Consider the following 12,347-nt stretch of genomic DNA (forward strand, 5'->3'; position numbering starts at 1 on the left):
AGTTGATGCGTGCCATGACCAACCTCTCAAAGGACTTCATGATGGTGGATGTCAGAGCCACTGGTCGGTAGTCATTGGGGCATATTACCTTGCTTTTCTTTGGTACCGGGGTGATAGTGGTCTTCTTAAAACAGGAGGGAACCTGAGATTGAAGCAGGGAGAGGTTGAATATGTCCGCAAATACTTCTGCCAGCTGATCAGCACAAGATCTGCCATACTGAAGCTGCTGTGGACCATCAGCAAATCAGAAACACACACCATCACAATGTGTAAAATCATTGCCTGGCATATCTCTCATTCTTCCATTACTTACAAGCCAGAAGATCAGCCCAGATTCAATGGGGACAAGATCACAAGACAAAGGAGCAGAAGTAGGCCATTTGGCCCATTGAGTCTGCTTCACCATGAGCTAAACTATTCTCCCATCTAGCCCCAATTCCTGGCCTTTTCCCCATATCTCTTGATACTCTGACTAATTAGATACCTATCAATCTCTGCCTTAAACACCCCCAATGATCGGGCCTCCACAGCTGTACGTGGCAACAAATTCCATAAATCCACGACCCTCTGGCTAAAGAAATTTCTCCGCATCTCTGCTCTAAATAGGTACCCTCTAATTCTAAGACTGTGCCCTCTTGTCCTGGACTCACCCACCATGGGAAACAACGTAGCCACATATACTCTGTCCAGTCCTTTCAACATTCTAAATGCTTCTATGAGGTCCCCTCTCATTCTTCTGTACTCCAGTGAGTACAGTCCAAGAACCAACAAATGCTCCCTGTATGTCAACCCTTTCATTCCAGGAATCATCTTCATAAATCTTCTCTGAACCCTCTCCAACATCAGTACATCCTTTCTAAGATAAGGGGCCCAAAACTGCACACAGTATTCCAAATGAGGTCTCACCAGTGCCCCACAGAGCCTCATCAACACATCCTTATTTTTATACGCTATTCCTCTTGAAATGAATGCCAACATAGCATTCGCTTCCTTTACTGTCGACCCAACCTGGAGGTTAACCTTTAGGGTATCCTGCATGAGGACCCCCAGGTCCCTTTGCACTTCTGAATTTTGAATTTTCTCCCCATCTAGACAATAATCTGCCCATTTATTTCTTCTTCCAAAGTGTACAACCGCACACTTTTCAACATTGTATTTCATCTGCCATTTTTTTGCCCATTCTCCTAAACTGTCCAAGTCACTCTGCAACCTTTCTGTTTCTTCAACACTTCCTGCTCCTCCACCTATCTTGGTGTCATCTGCAAACTTAGCCACAAAACTATTTGTTCCATAATCTAAATCATCGATACACAGTGTAAAAAGAAGTGGCCCCAACACCAACCCCTGCAGACCACCACCAGTAACCGGCAGCCAACCAGAACAGGATCCCTTTATTTCCACCCTTTGCTTTCTGCCTATCAGCCAATGCTCTACTCATTCTAATATCTTTCCTGTAATTCCATGGGTATTCATCTTATTAATCAGCCTTTTGTGCGGCACCTTATTGAAGGCCTTTTGAAAATCCAAATACACAACATCCACTGCTTCTCCCTTGTCCATCCCACTTGAGATTACCTCAAAAAATTCCAATAGGTTGGTCAGGCAGGATCTTCCCTTAAGGAAACCATGCTGACTTGGACCTATCTTGTCATGCACCTCTAGGTATTCCGTAACGTCGTCCTTGAGGATTGAGTCCAATAACTTTCCAACCACCGATGTCAGACTAATAGGCCTGTAATTTCCCTTTTGCTGCCTCCCTCCTTTCTTAAACAGCGGAACTACATTTGCAACCATCCAGTCCTCCGGAACCATGCCAGAGTCATTGATTCCTGGAAAATCATCTCCAACGCCTCCACAATCTCTAAAGCCACCTCCTTCAGAACCCAAGGGTGCACTTATCTGGTCCGAGAGACTTATCTGTCCTTAGTCCATTCAGCTTCCCAAGCACCTTCTCTCTAGTAATCTTGACTGTACTCAATTCTATTCCCTGAGACCCCTAACTATCAGGTATACTGCTGATGTCTTCCATAGTGAAGACTGATGCAAAATACTCATTTAGTTCCTCTGCCATCTCTTTGTTACCTATTATAATTTCTCCAGCATCGTTTTCAATCAGTCCTATATCTACCCGTGTCTCTCTTTTACTCTTCATATATTTAAAAAAAACTCTTAATATCCTTCTGTATGTTATTTGCCAACTTCCTTTCATAATTCATCTTTTCCTTCCTAATGACTTTCTTAGTTTCTTTCTGTAAGTTTTTAAAAGCTTCCCAGTCTTCTGTTTTCCCACTAATTTTTGCTTCCCTGTCTACCCTCCCTTTTGCTTTTATTTTAGCCTTAACCTCTCTCATTAACCACATTTGTGCCATTTTTCCATTCATAATTTTCTTCTTTCTTGGAATATATCTATCCTGCACTTTCCTCATTTCTTGTAGAAATTTCATCCATTTCTGCTCTGCCGTCCCTCCATCTACCTTACCTTTCCAATCAATTTGGGCCATTTCCTCTCTCATGCCACTGTAGTTTCCCTTGTTCCACTGAAATATTGATACACTTGATATCAGCTTCTCCTTTTCAAATTTGAAACTGAACTCAATCATATTATGATCACTACGTCCTAAGGGTTCCTTTGCCTTTAGACAACACCAGACTTGAATGAAAATCATGAGGAATGAAAAGGAAATGTTTTATTGTGGTGGTTTAACACAATTGAGTGCTTTGCTTGGCAATTTCACAGAATGGTTAAGGGTCAACCACACTGCTGAGGCACTGGAGTCACAGATTCGCCAAGGCATAGATTTTCTTGCCTCAAGGACATTGGCTAACCAGATATGTTTTTATGATAGTCTGGTAGTTTTGTGGTCATGGTTACAAAGACTAATACCTTGTTTTTTTTTTAATTCAAAGGAAAACTTACAGGAAATACAAAGCAGTACATGGCTTTCTTTACATTCACAGTATCATCAAGTCAATGCATTCATCGTGTTGTCAAGTTAATGCATTCCGTTTACAAAGCACCAATGCCACTCATGTGGCCTCTCAACAACACACACTTCAAGTGTTTCAGGGGCTGTTACACATGACACAGCCGCTCGGTATTTAATGGCAGGACCTTAGATTGAAGACCTTCCCCACAAAGCCTTTGCATTGGCTGTGGTGAGCTTCAGTGTATCCCTTAGTATGTATTCTTGTAGCCAGAAATAAGCTAGTTGGCAGCATTTACTTACAGACATCTTTTTGCACTGGAAAACCAACAATTTTCGGGCAGACCAAAGTGTGTCTTTCACTGAGTTAACAATCTTCATGTTTGCCTCAGTACGCATCCCTGGGAATGGTCCATAGACCAGAAAATCCTCTGTTACGCGGTTGCTTGGGTCTTGCATTGTCTTCCAGACCTTCGTTGCAAATGTGCAGTTCACAAAGAGATGGACAATCATCTTGTTCTCATTGCTGCTGTCTCAAGGGCAGCATGCATTGGGAGTGATATACTGACTGAGCAGGAAGGATCTAATGCGAAGGGCCCCATTCGTTAGCAGCCAAGTAAATTCTAATGCTAGTTGGTGAGTTCTGGTGATGAGACAATCTGCCAAATAGTTCTTACAATTTGCTTGGGAAATCATTGCACAGAATCCATCATGCCCTTTGCCTGGAGGCCCTGCAGGACATTCCAAGCTGACCACAACCTGATGGACTTGTGATCAAAGGTGATTTTCCACAGGAACTTTTCTACATAGAGCAGGCAGTGCAGCAAGGTGCAATAGAATAGAGTATTGCATAGCAACAAGGCCAAGTCCATCCTTTCTAACAGCAGGGACAGGTTGAACCTCGGCATGTAGTGACACTTGGTGTTTGCATACTTTGCTTCCATGCACAGTTTGATGCAGACACACACAAAGGTGGTCATCAGGATGAAGGCAATGTTGGGTACACTTTATTCTCCATTCTTTGGAGACTTAGATGTAGATAGACATTTATTTATTAGTCACATGTACATTGAAACACACAGTGAAATGCATCTTTTTGCGTTACTGAGAGTGTGCTGGGGGCAGCCTGCAAGTGTCACCACTCTTCCGGCCCCAACATAGCATGCCCACAACTCCTAACCAGTACATCTTTCGGAATGTGGGAGGAAACCGGAGCACCAGGAGGAAACCCATGCAGACACAGTGAGAACATACAAACTCTTTACAGACAGCAGCAGGAATTGAACCCGGGTCGCTGGCGCTGTAACAGCGTTATGCTAACCACTACACTACCGTACCGTACTTCTGCATCACAATCCTTCAAATGACCTGTATCTTGGATCTCCAATGAAATGGAAGTTGTGTGATTGTGACAGTGCAGGAGCAGGATATAGGCCACACCCACGGCACGTGCAGCCACACTGAGAGCATCTCACACCTGATGAGCACATCCCTTCCTTCATTGAGAGGCATCTCCACTCCCATTGTCCCAATTTTTGTTGGACCTTGGTTATCCACTCCAGCCAATTCTCAGCACGCGTCCTGGCTCTTCCGAACCAGATTCCCAGCACCTGCAGGCAGTCAGACAAGGGTGAAGGGAACAGAAGATTGGTCAGGCCAGTTGCCGAAAAACATGGCCTCACAGTTCCTGCAGTTGACTCTGGCCCTCGATGCCAGCTCAGACTGGTGGCAGATGCTAATCAATTTGTGGACCAACCTTGGATCTGAGCAGAAGATGGTGACATTGCCCATGTATGGGGAAGCTTTGATCTGAATGTTCCACTGCCTGGCATTGGCATCCCTCTTATGCCAGCATCCTTCCTGAAGGATTCGACAAAGGGTTCTAGCAAAATACGAACAAGGCAGAGAAGAGTGAGCAACAGACTTGATATGGAAGTATTCCATTTCCCACCCATTAATTTGGACTGCTCTACCGATGTCTGTGTCGAGCAGTTGGATCCAATCCCTGATGCCCTCCCCAAATTAATTCTGGGGAGCACATCCATTATGTAAGTGTGTGATATCCTGTCAAAGGATATCACACACCTTTTTAACCTCTCGCTGCTTCAATCTGAGGTTCCCACCTGCTTTAAGGAGACCACTATCATCCCAGTACCTAAGAAAAACAAGCTAACGCGCTTTAATGGCTATCACCTGGTGGCTCTGACATCCATCATCATGAAGTGCTTCGAGGGGCTGATCATGGCACGCATTAACTCCAGCCTCCCAGACAACCTGGACCCACTGCAATTCACCTACCATCGAAGCAAGTCTATGGTGGACACCATCTCCATGGCCCTACACTCATCTCTGGAGCATCTGCACAGTAAAGACATCTACGTTAGATTATTGTTTATTGACTACAGCTCCGCCTTCAATATTATAATTCCAAGCAAACTCATCACCAAACTCCGAGACCTGGGACTCAACACTTCCCTTTGCAACTGGACCCTTGACTTCCTGACCAACAGACCGCAATCAGTGAGGATAGGCAGCAACACCTCCAGCACAATTATTCACAACATTGGTGCCCCACTAGGTTACTTCCTCAATGCCTGACTCTGCTCCCTGTATACTCATGACTGCATGGCCAGATTCTGCTCTAATCTACAAGTTTGCAGATGATACCACTGTAGTGGCCCAAATCTCAAATAACGATGAATCAGAGTACAGGAAGGAGATAGAGAGTTCAGTGACATGGTGTCATGACAACAACCTTTCCCTCAATGTCAGCAAAACAAAAGAGCTGGTCATTGACTTCAGGAAGTGGGGGGCAGTGCGGATGCTCCTGTCTACATCAATGGTGTTGATGTCGAGAGGGTGGAGACCTTCAAGTTCCTAGGAGTGAACATCACCAATTGCTTGTCCTGATCCAACCATGAAGATGCCACGGCCAAGAAAACTTACCAGCGCCTCTACTTCCTCAGAAGGCTGAAGAAATTTGACATGTCCCCTTTGACACTCACCAACTTTTATCGATGCACCATAGAAAGGATCCTATCTGGAAGCATCACAGCTTGGTACGTGTACGTGTAGGCACAGTAGTGTAGCGGTTAGCATAACACTATTACAGCGCCAGCGACCCGGGTTCAATTCTGGCCGCTGTCTGTAAGGAGTTTGTATGTTCGCCCCGTGTCTGCATGGGTTTCCTCCGGGTGCCCCTGTTTCCTCCCACATTCCAAAGACATATGGTTTAGGAAGTTGTGGGCATGCTATGTTGGTGCCGGAAGCCTGGCGACACTTGTGGGCTGCCCCCAGAACATTCTACGCAAAAGATGCATTTCACTGTGTGTTTCGATGTACATGTGACTAATAAAGATCTTAACCTTAATCTTATGGCAACTCCTCTGCCCAGGACCGCAAGAAACTGCAGAGAGTTGTGGACACAGATCGGCATATCATGGAAACCAGCCTCCCCTCCATGAACTCTGTCTACACTTCTCACTGCCCCAGTAAAGCAGCCAGCATTATTAAAGACCCTACCCACCCTGGACATTCTCTCTTCTCCCCTCTCCTGATAGGCAGAAGATATGAAAGCCTGAAAGCACGTACCACTGGGCTCAAGGACAGCTTCTGTCCCACTGTTTTAAGACTATTGAATAGTTCCCTAGGACTCTTGACTTCATAATCTAGTGTAGCGGTTAGTGTAACGCTATTACAGCGCCAGTGACCCAGGTTCAATTCTGGCCACTGTCTGTAAGGAGTTTGTACGTTCTCCCTGTGTCTGCATGGGTTTCCTCCGGGTGCTCCGGTTTCCTCCCACATTCCAAAGACATACTGGTTAGGAAGTTGTTGGCAGTCTGTGTTGGCGCCAGAGACGTGGCGACACTTGCAGGTGGTCCCCAGAACACAAAAGATGCATTTCACTATGTGTTTCAATGTACATGTGACTAATAAAGAAATCTTATCTTATCGTTATGACCTTGCACTTTATTGTCTAGCTGCACTGCACTTTCTCTGTAGCTGTGATACTTTACTCTGCTTTCTGTATTGTTTTACCTTGTACTACCTCGATGCACTGTGTAATGAATTGATCTATATGAATGGTATGCAAGACAAATTTTTCACTGTACTTCGGTACAAGTGACAATAATAAACCAATTCCATTTCCAAAGGCCTTTGTTCCAGATTATTCGTCCAGGCCTCTAGTTTATTAGTCTAGTAACTTAACCACTGCATCAACCACTGCCACCACTTCATAGTTATGACAATGAGATGTGAACACATATTTTGTTAACATCCTCCAATGAATAAAAGGCATTCAGGTTAATTGCACGTCACACCTCCAGGACATGTGTTCCAACAGTATCCAGTTTCAACCACAGTCCTGCAATTTGCAACCTTAACATCTCCATTCAAATAATAGAATTCTTGGATGCTGCATGGTGGTGCAGGATCTGTGAACATTACACTCAGCATAGCTGTGGGGCAATTCCACCAAGTTCACACTCTGCCATTGGAGTACAGTTTGGAACTTGCACATTCAGATCTGCACATACTGAATTCCTGAACTTCTGTGCTATTAATGTGGGCAAATGCTGGCAGTTTGCTATGGAACTGCTGACAAAATGCTGCAGAACCAGGTTTATTATTACTAATACATGTTGTGAAATTTGTTGTTTTGTGGTAGCAGTGCAGTGCAAGACATAAAATGACTATAAGTTACAAAAAAGAATAAGTAAATAAATAGTGCAAAAGACGAATAATGAGGTAGTGTTCCTGGGTTCATGGACCGTTCAGAAATCTGATAGTGGAGGGGAAGAAGCTGTTCCTAAAACATTGAGTGTGGGTCTTCAGGCTCCTGTACCTCCTCCCTGATGGTAGTAATGAGAAGAGGGCATGTCCCGGGTGGTGAGGGTCTTTAATGATGGGCGCCACCTCTTGAACATATTCTCAATGGTGGGGAGGGTTGTGCCCATGATGGAGCTGGCTGAGTCTACAGCCCTCTGAAGCCTCTTTCAGTCCTTTGGTGACATACTCCTCAAATTCCTAATGAAGTAGAGCTGCTGGCGTGCCTTCATCGTGATTGCATCAATGTGTTGGGCCCAGGATAGAACCTCCGAGATGTTGATGCCCAGGAACTTGTTTGCTCACCCTTTCCACCGCTGACCCCTCAATGAGGACTGTTGTGTGTTCTTCCCGACTCCCCCTTTCTGAATTCCACAATCAATTCCTTGGTCTTGCTGACATTGAGTGCGAGGTTGTTGTTGCAGCACCACTCAACCAGCTGAACTATCTCACTCATGTACACCTCCTTGTCGCCATCTGAAATTCTACCAACAACAGTGGTGTCATTGGCAAGTTTATAGATAGCATTTGAGCTGTGCTTAGCCACACTGTCATGAGTATAGAGAGAGTGGAGCAATGGGCTAAGCCGCATCCTTGAGGTGCGCCTGTGTTGATGGTCAGTGAGGTGGAGATGTTATTACCAACCTGCACTGACTGTGGTCTCCTGATAAGGAAGTCAAGGATCCAGTTGCAGAGGGAAGTACAGAGGCCCAATATTTGAAGCTTGTTGATTTGTATTGAGGGGATGATGGTGTTGAAAGCTGAGCTGTAATCGATAAACAGCAGACATATGTTTTGCTTTTGTCTGGGTGCTCTGAAGCAGAGTGGAAAGCCAGTGAGATTGCGTCCGCTGCAGACTTGTTGTGGTATGGCAACATACCATTTGCCTTTTTAATCATTAACATCATATGCATGTTTGCTTTCAGTGACTGGTGTACAAGAACACCTGGAACTCGTATTAACATTTCCCAATCCATCACCATTTAAGTAAAATTCTGCCTTTCTGTTTTTCCTTGCAAAGTGGATGACTTCACGTTTATCTACATTATGCTGCTTCTGCCATGTATTTGCGCACTTACTCAATTATCAAAGTTCCCTTGAAGCCTCATAATTCCACTCAATTTCATGTCATTTTTCAGACTTAGAAATATTACACTTAGTTCCCACATACAAATCATTGATTGATATAATGAAAAGCTGGGTCCCAAACACTGATCCCTGCTGTACCCAACTAATTATTGTTTGTCTCCCCAAGAAAGGCTCATTTATTCTTACTCTGTGTTTCCTGTCTTTAAACAATTTTCAGCCCATGACAGTATATCACCCTCAATCTCAGGCACTAAACTGTTGCACACTAACCATTCCATAATCTAATGACAATAAACTGTACCTGACGACTTGGTAGTTGAATGGTGAAATCATCCATCACCAGCAGATGGCAGTATTGGTATTGCCATACTGATTTAACTTATTTGAAGTACATTTTTTTTCTGAAAACAGGGACAGATTTATTCAATCAATATGTAAATTAAATAATTTTCCTTTTGACAATTACTCTTGTGCCAACAAAATATTTTTTCATGGTTGGTGACCAAGTTTGGAATTTGTGGAATTTCTGATGGTCGGGTGCACACATCAGCAACCCAGGCATACAAGGGCTGACTTTAACCCTTGGAGCCACAGGATTAAAACCAATGCAGCTTAAGTGCTTTGAACATGGCTGTTGGAGGCCAAATATTGCAACTCGCAACAAGAGGGAGTTCTTGGCCCAGTCACCTTCAGTTGATTCATCAATGAATCAATGCAACCTGCGGTCAGAGGTTGTGCACTTGCTGTTGAGTGTATAAGTGTTCGGTTCTGCTCACAACTCCTCTGGTGATGCACAGGACTCAGTTTTCCACAGCATCTTCAAGCCATGAATGGTAAATTTACAATAATTTTCCCTGCTGGTTGATGCATGGCCCGAACATGATGGGATGAGTAACCTACTTTAGTGCCTTAATTTTTAGGTAACCACAATACTGTGTTCATCTGTGATAAGATAAGATATCTTTATTAGTCACATGTACATCAAAACATGCAGTGAAATGCATCTTTTGCGTAGGATGCTCTGGGGACCACCCACAAGTGTCGCCATGCTTCTGGCGCCAACATAGCATGCCCACAACTTCCTAACCTGTACATCTTTGGAATGTGGGAGGAAACTGGAGCATTCGGAGGAAACCCACTCAGACACGGGGAGAACGTACAAACTCCTTACAGACAGTGGCCGGAATTGAACCTGGGTCTCTGGTACTGTAATAGTGTTATGCTAACCACTACACTACCGTACCTGCCCTATTTTGGTTGCAGATCATATTAATACTAACTGTTCAAACTTAAGTTTGAACAGTTAGTAAGAATGGTTGAGAAAGCTAGTGTTTGTGGTATCATGCCAAAGGGTTCGCTAACCTGAGTATTCATTGTCAATGGGGCTATAGATTTGAGAGTCAACCAGCCAGACGAGGGTGACATTAGAAACATGCAACCAATATAATTCCAAAAGACCTCAAGCCAGTTGGAAGCACCCAAAAATCCAACGCATGTCGTGAATTTGGTTGATCTCTCATTATTTTGTCAACTATTTTTACATTACCTAGAATTAGCATGGTATGTGGCCAAAGTTAACAAGAAATCAGAGATAAACAGAGGGGTTCAAGTCCATAGTTCCCTAAAAGTAGCAACACAGGTAGATAGGATGGTGAAGAAGGCATATGGCGTGCTTGCCTTCATAGAATATAAAAGCTAGGATGTTGTGTTGCAATTTTACAAACCACTGGCTAGATCGCAGTTGGAGAATTATGTGCAGTTCTAGTTGCCACACTATAGAAAGTAAATGGTTGCATTGGAGAGAGTGCAGAGAGATTCACCAGGATGTTCTCTGTATTGAAGGACTTTAGTTATGGGGAGAGATTGGATTGGCTTGGTTTGTTTTCCCTGAGGCAAAGGAGGCTGAGGGGTGACCGGATAGAGGTATATAAAATTTCAAGAGGCATAGACAGGGTAGATAGTCAGAATCTTTTGCCCATGGTAGGGATATCAAAAATTAGAGGGCATAGACTTAAGAAAGGGGTTTTAAAGGAGATTTGAGGAGGAAGATTTATACATAGGGAATGGTTGATATCTGGAACTCACAGCCAGAGGAGGTTGTCGAATCAGATACAATCACTATGTTTAAGAGACATTTAGACAGGCACTTGAAAAGGCAAGGTACAGAAGGATAATGCGAGCAAATAGGATTAGTGTAGATGGGCAAAAAGATCGACATTTTAGTCTGAAGGGCCCACTTCTATGCTGGACAATTCTATGACTCCATGACTGTAAGTCAACTAAGTTTAGTGTCATTTTTCATTTAAAAGTAACCAAACCCTACACTAGACTTTGCAAGACAAATGGCATTGAGTATGTTTTTGAAGGCAATACCTAGTTTCTTCTTTTCAGATTCAAGTGAGTACAGGTGAGTCATGTGAGTCATGTGTTCCAAAACCAGCCTCTGCTGTGAGCGCATATCTCCTCTCTCACTCACTCACTCACTCTTCCCCCCCCCCGCTCTGGCTCCTTTACAATCTATCAGACATCAGGTGCTCCAACGTCACTGACACTTTCAATGGCCTTTAATTTCTTTTTACAGCTGGGGGTACCGACCATTTAACGAGCCTTTACTGGTGCTACTTAATTTCTAACCAATAGAAGTGAACGGCAGAGAAACAGGTCTTTCAATCTGTCACATCCATGATTCCTGTGATTTTATTTTTTCCTCCTCTTTTTTTAATGCGGTCCATTTGAATTTTAGCTCATTGTAATCATTTCAGCAGGTACCCAACTCTAAATGTACTGTTGATTTGTTTATTTGTGCAGTAAGGAATATAATTTTGTGAGTGACTAGCACTAGTTAAAGCAAGTTTGTACTATTTAATGGCAGCATGCACTTCTTAAAGACAAAATGCATTGTAGCTTCAAGAGGTGCTGCCAGGCATTTTGCAACTGAAGTTGACCAGGGAAACATTCAAGAATGGCAAAACATGACAGAAGTCCTTTCCAAAATACAAATGCCTCATTGCAGTTCAAACCAGAAAATTGCTTCCAGAACTCCCTGGGTACATATAGCATCCTGGTGGGAATCCTTTTCTCCTTCTCTCCTTCCTCCTCTAGCAGCCTCTTCTGGTCTTGTCTGTCTCTGCTCATTCTCTCAAGCATGCTGCCCTCCACTGGAAACAACTACTAATAGTCTCACGTATGGAAACAACTGGTTTTTGTAGGAGCTTGAAGTTATGTCAAAGTCCTTCAGCACCAGGCATACCACTTCCTGTAGGCTTTGGAACCTTTACAGAACCATAAAAAGCACAAAATCCTTATAGAATTGTAGCAGCAGCTGATAGAAACAGTCAGCAATGAAATTGTAAGTTGCTCATAACCCCTCTAATAACAGCAGGTGTCAGTTCCTTCCATTTGTTAAATGCATGTTCAGCTGTGTTGGGTTAAGATACTGTGGAGGTCTAAATTGCTGGTGTTGGTGTCAAATCAACGTTGCATGATGAGTGACATCATGATTGGCCT

Source organism: Pristis pectinata, chromosome 4, assembly GCF_009764475.1.
Source record: "Pristis pectinata isolate sPriPec2 chromosome 4, sPriPec2.1.pri, whole genome shotgun sequence".
Lineage (NCBI taxonomy): Eukaryota > Metazoa > Chordata > Chondrichthyes > Rhinopristiformes > Pristidae > Pristis > Pristis pectinata.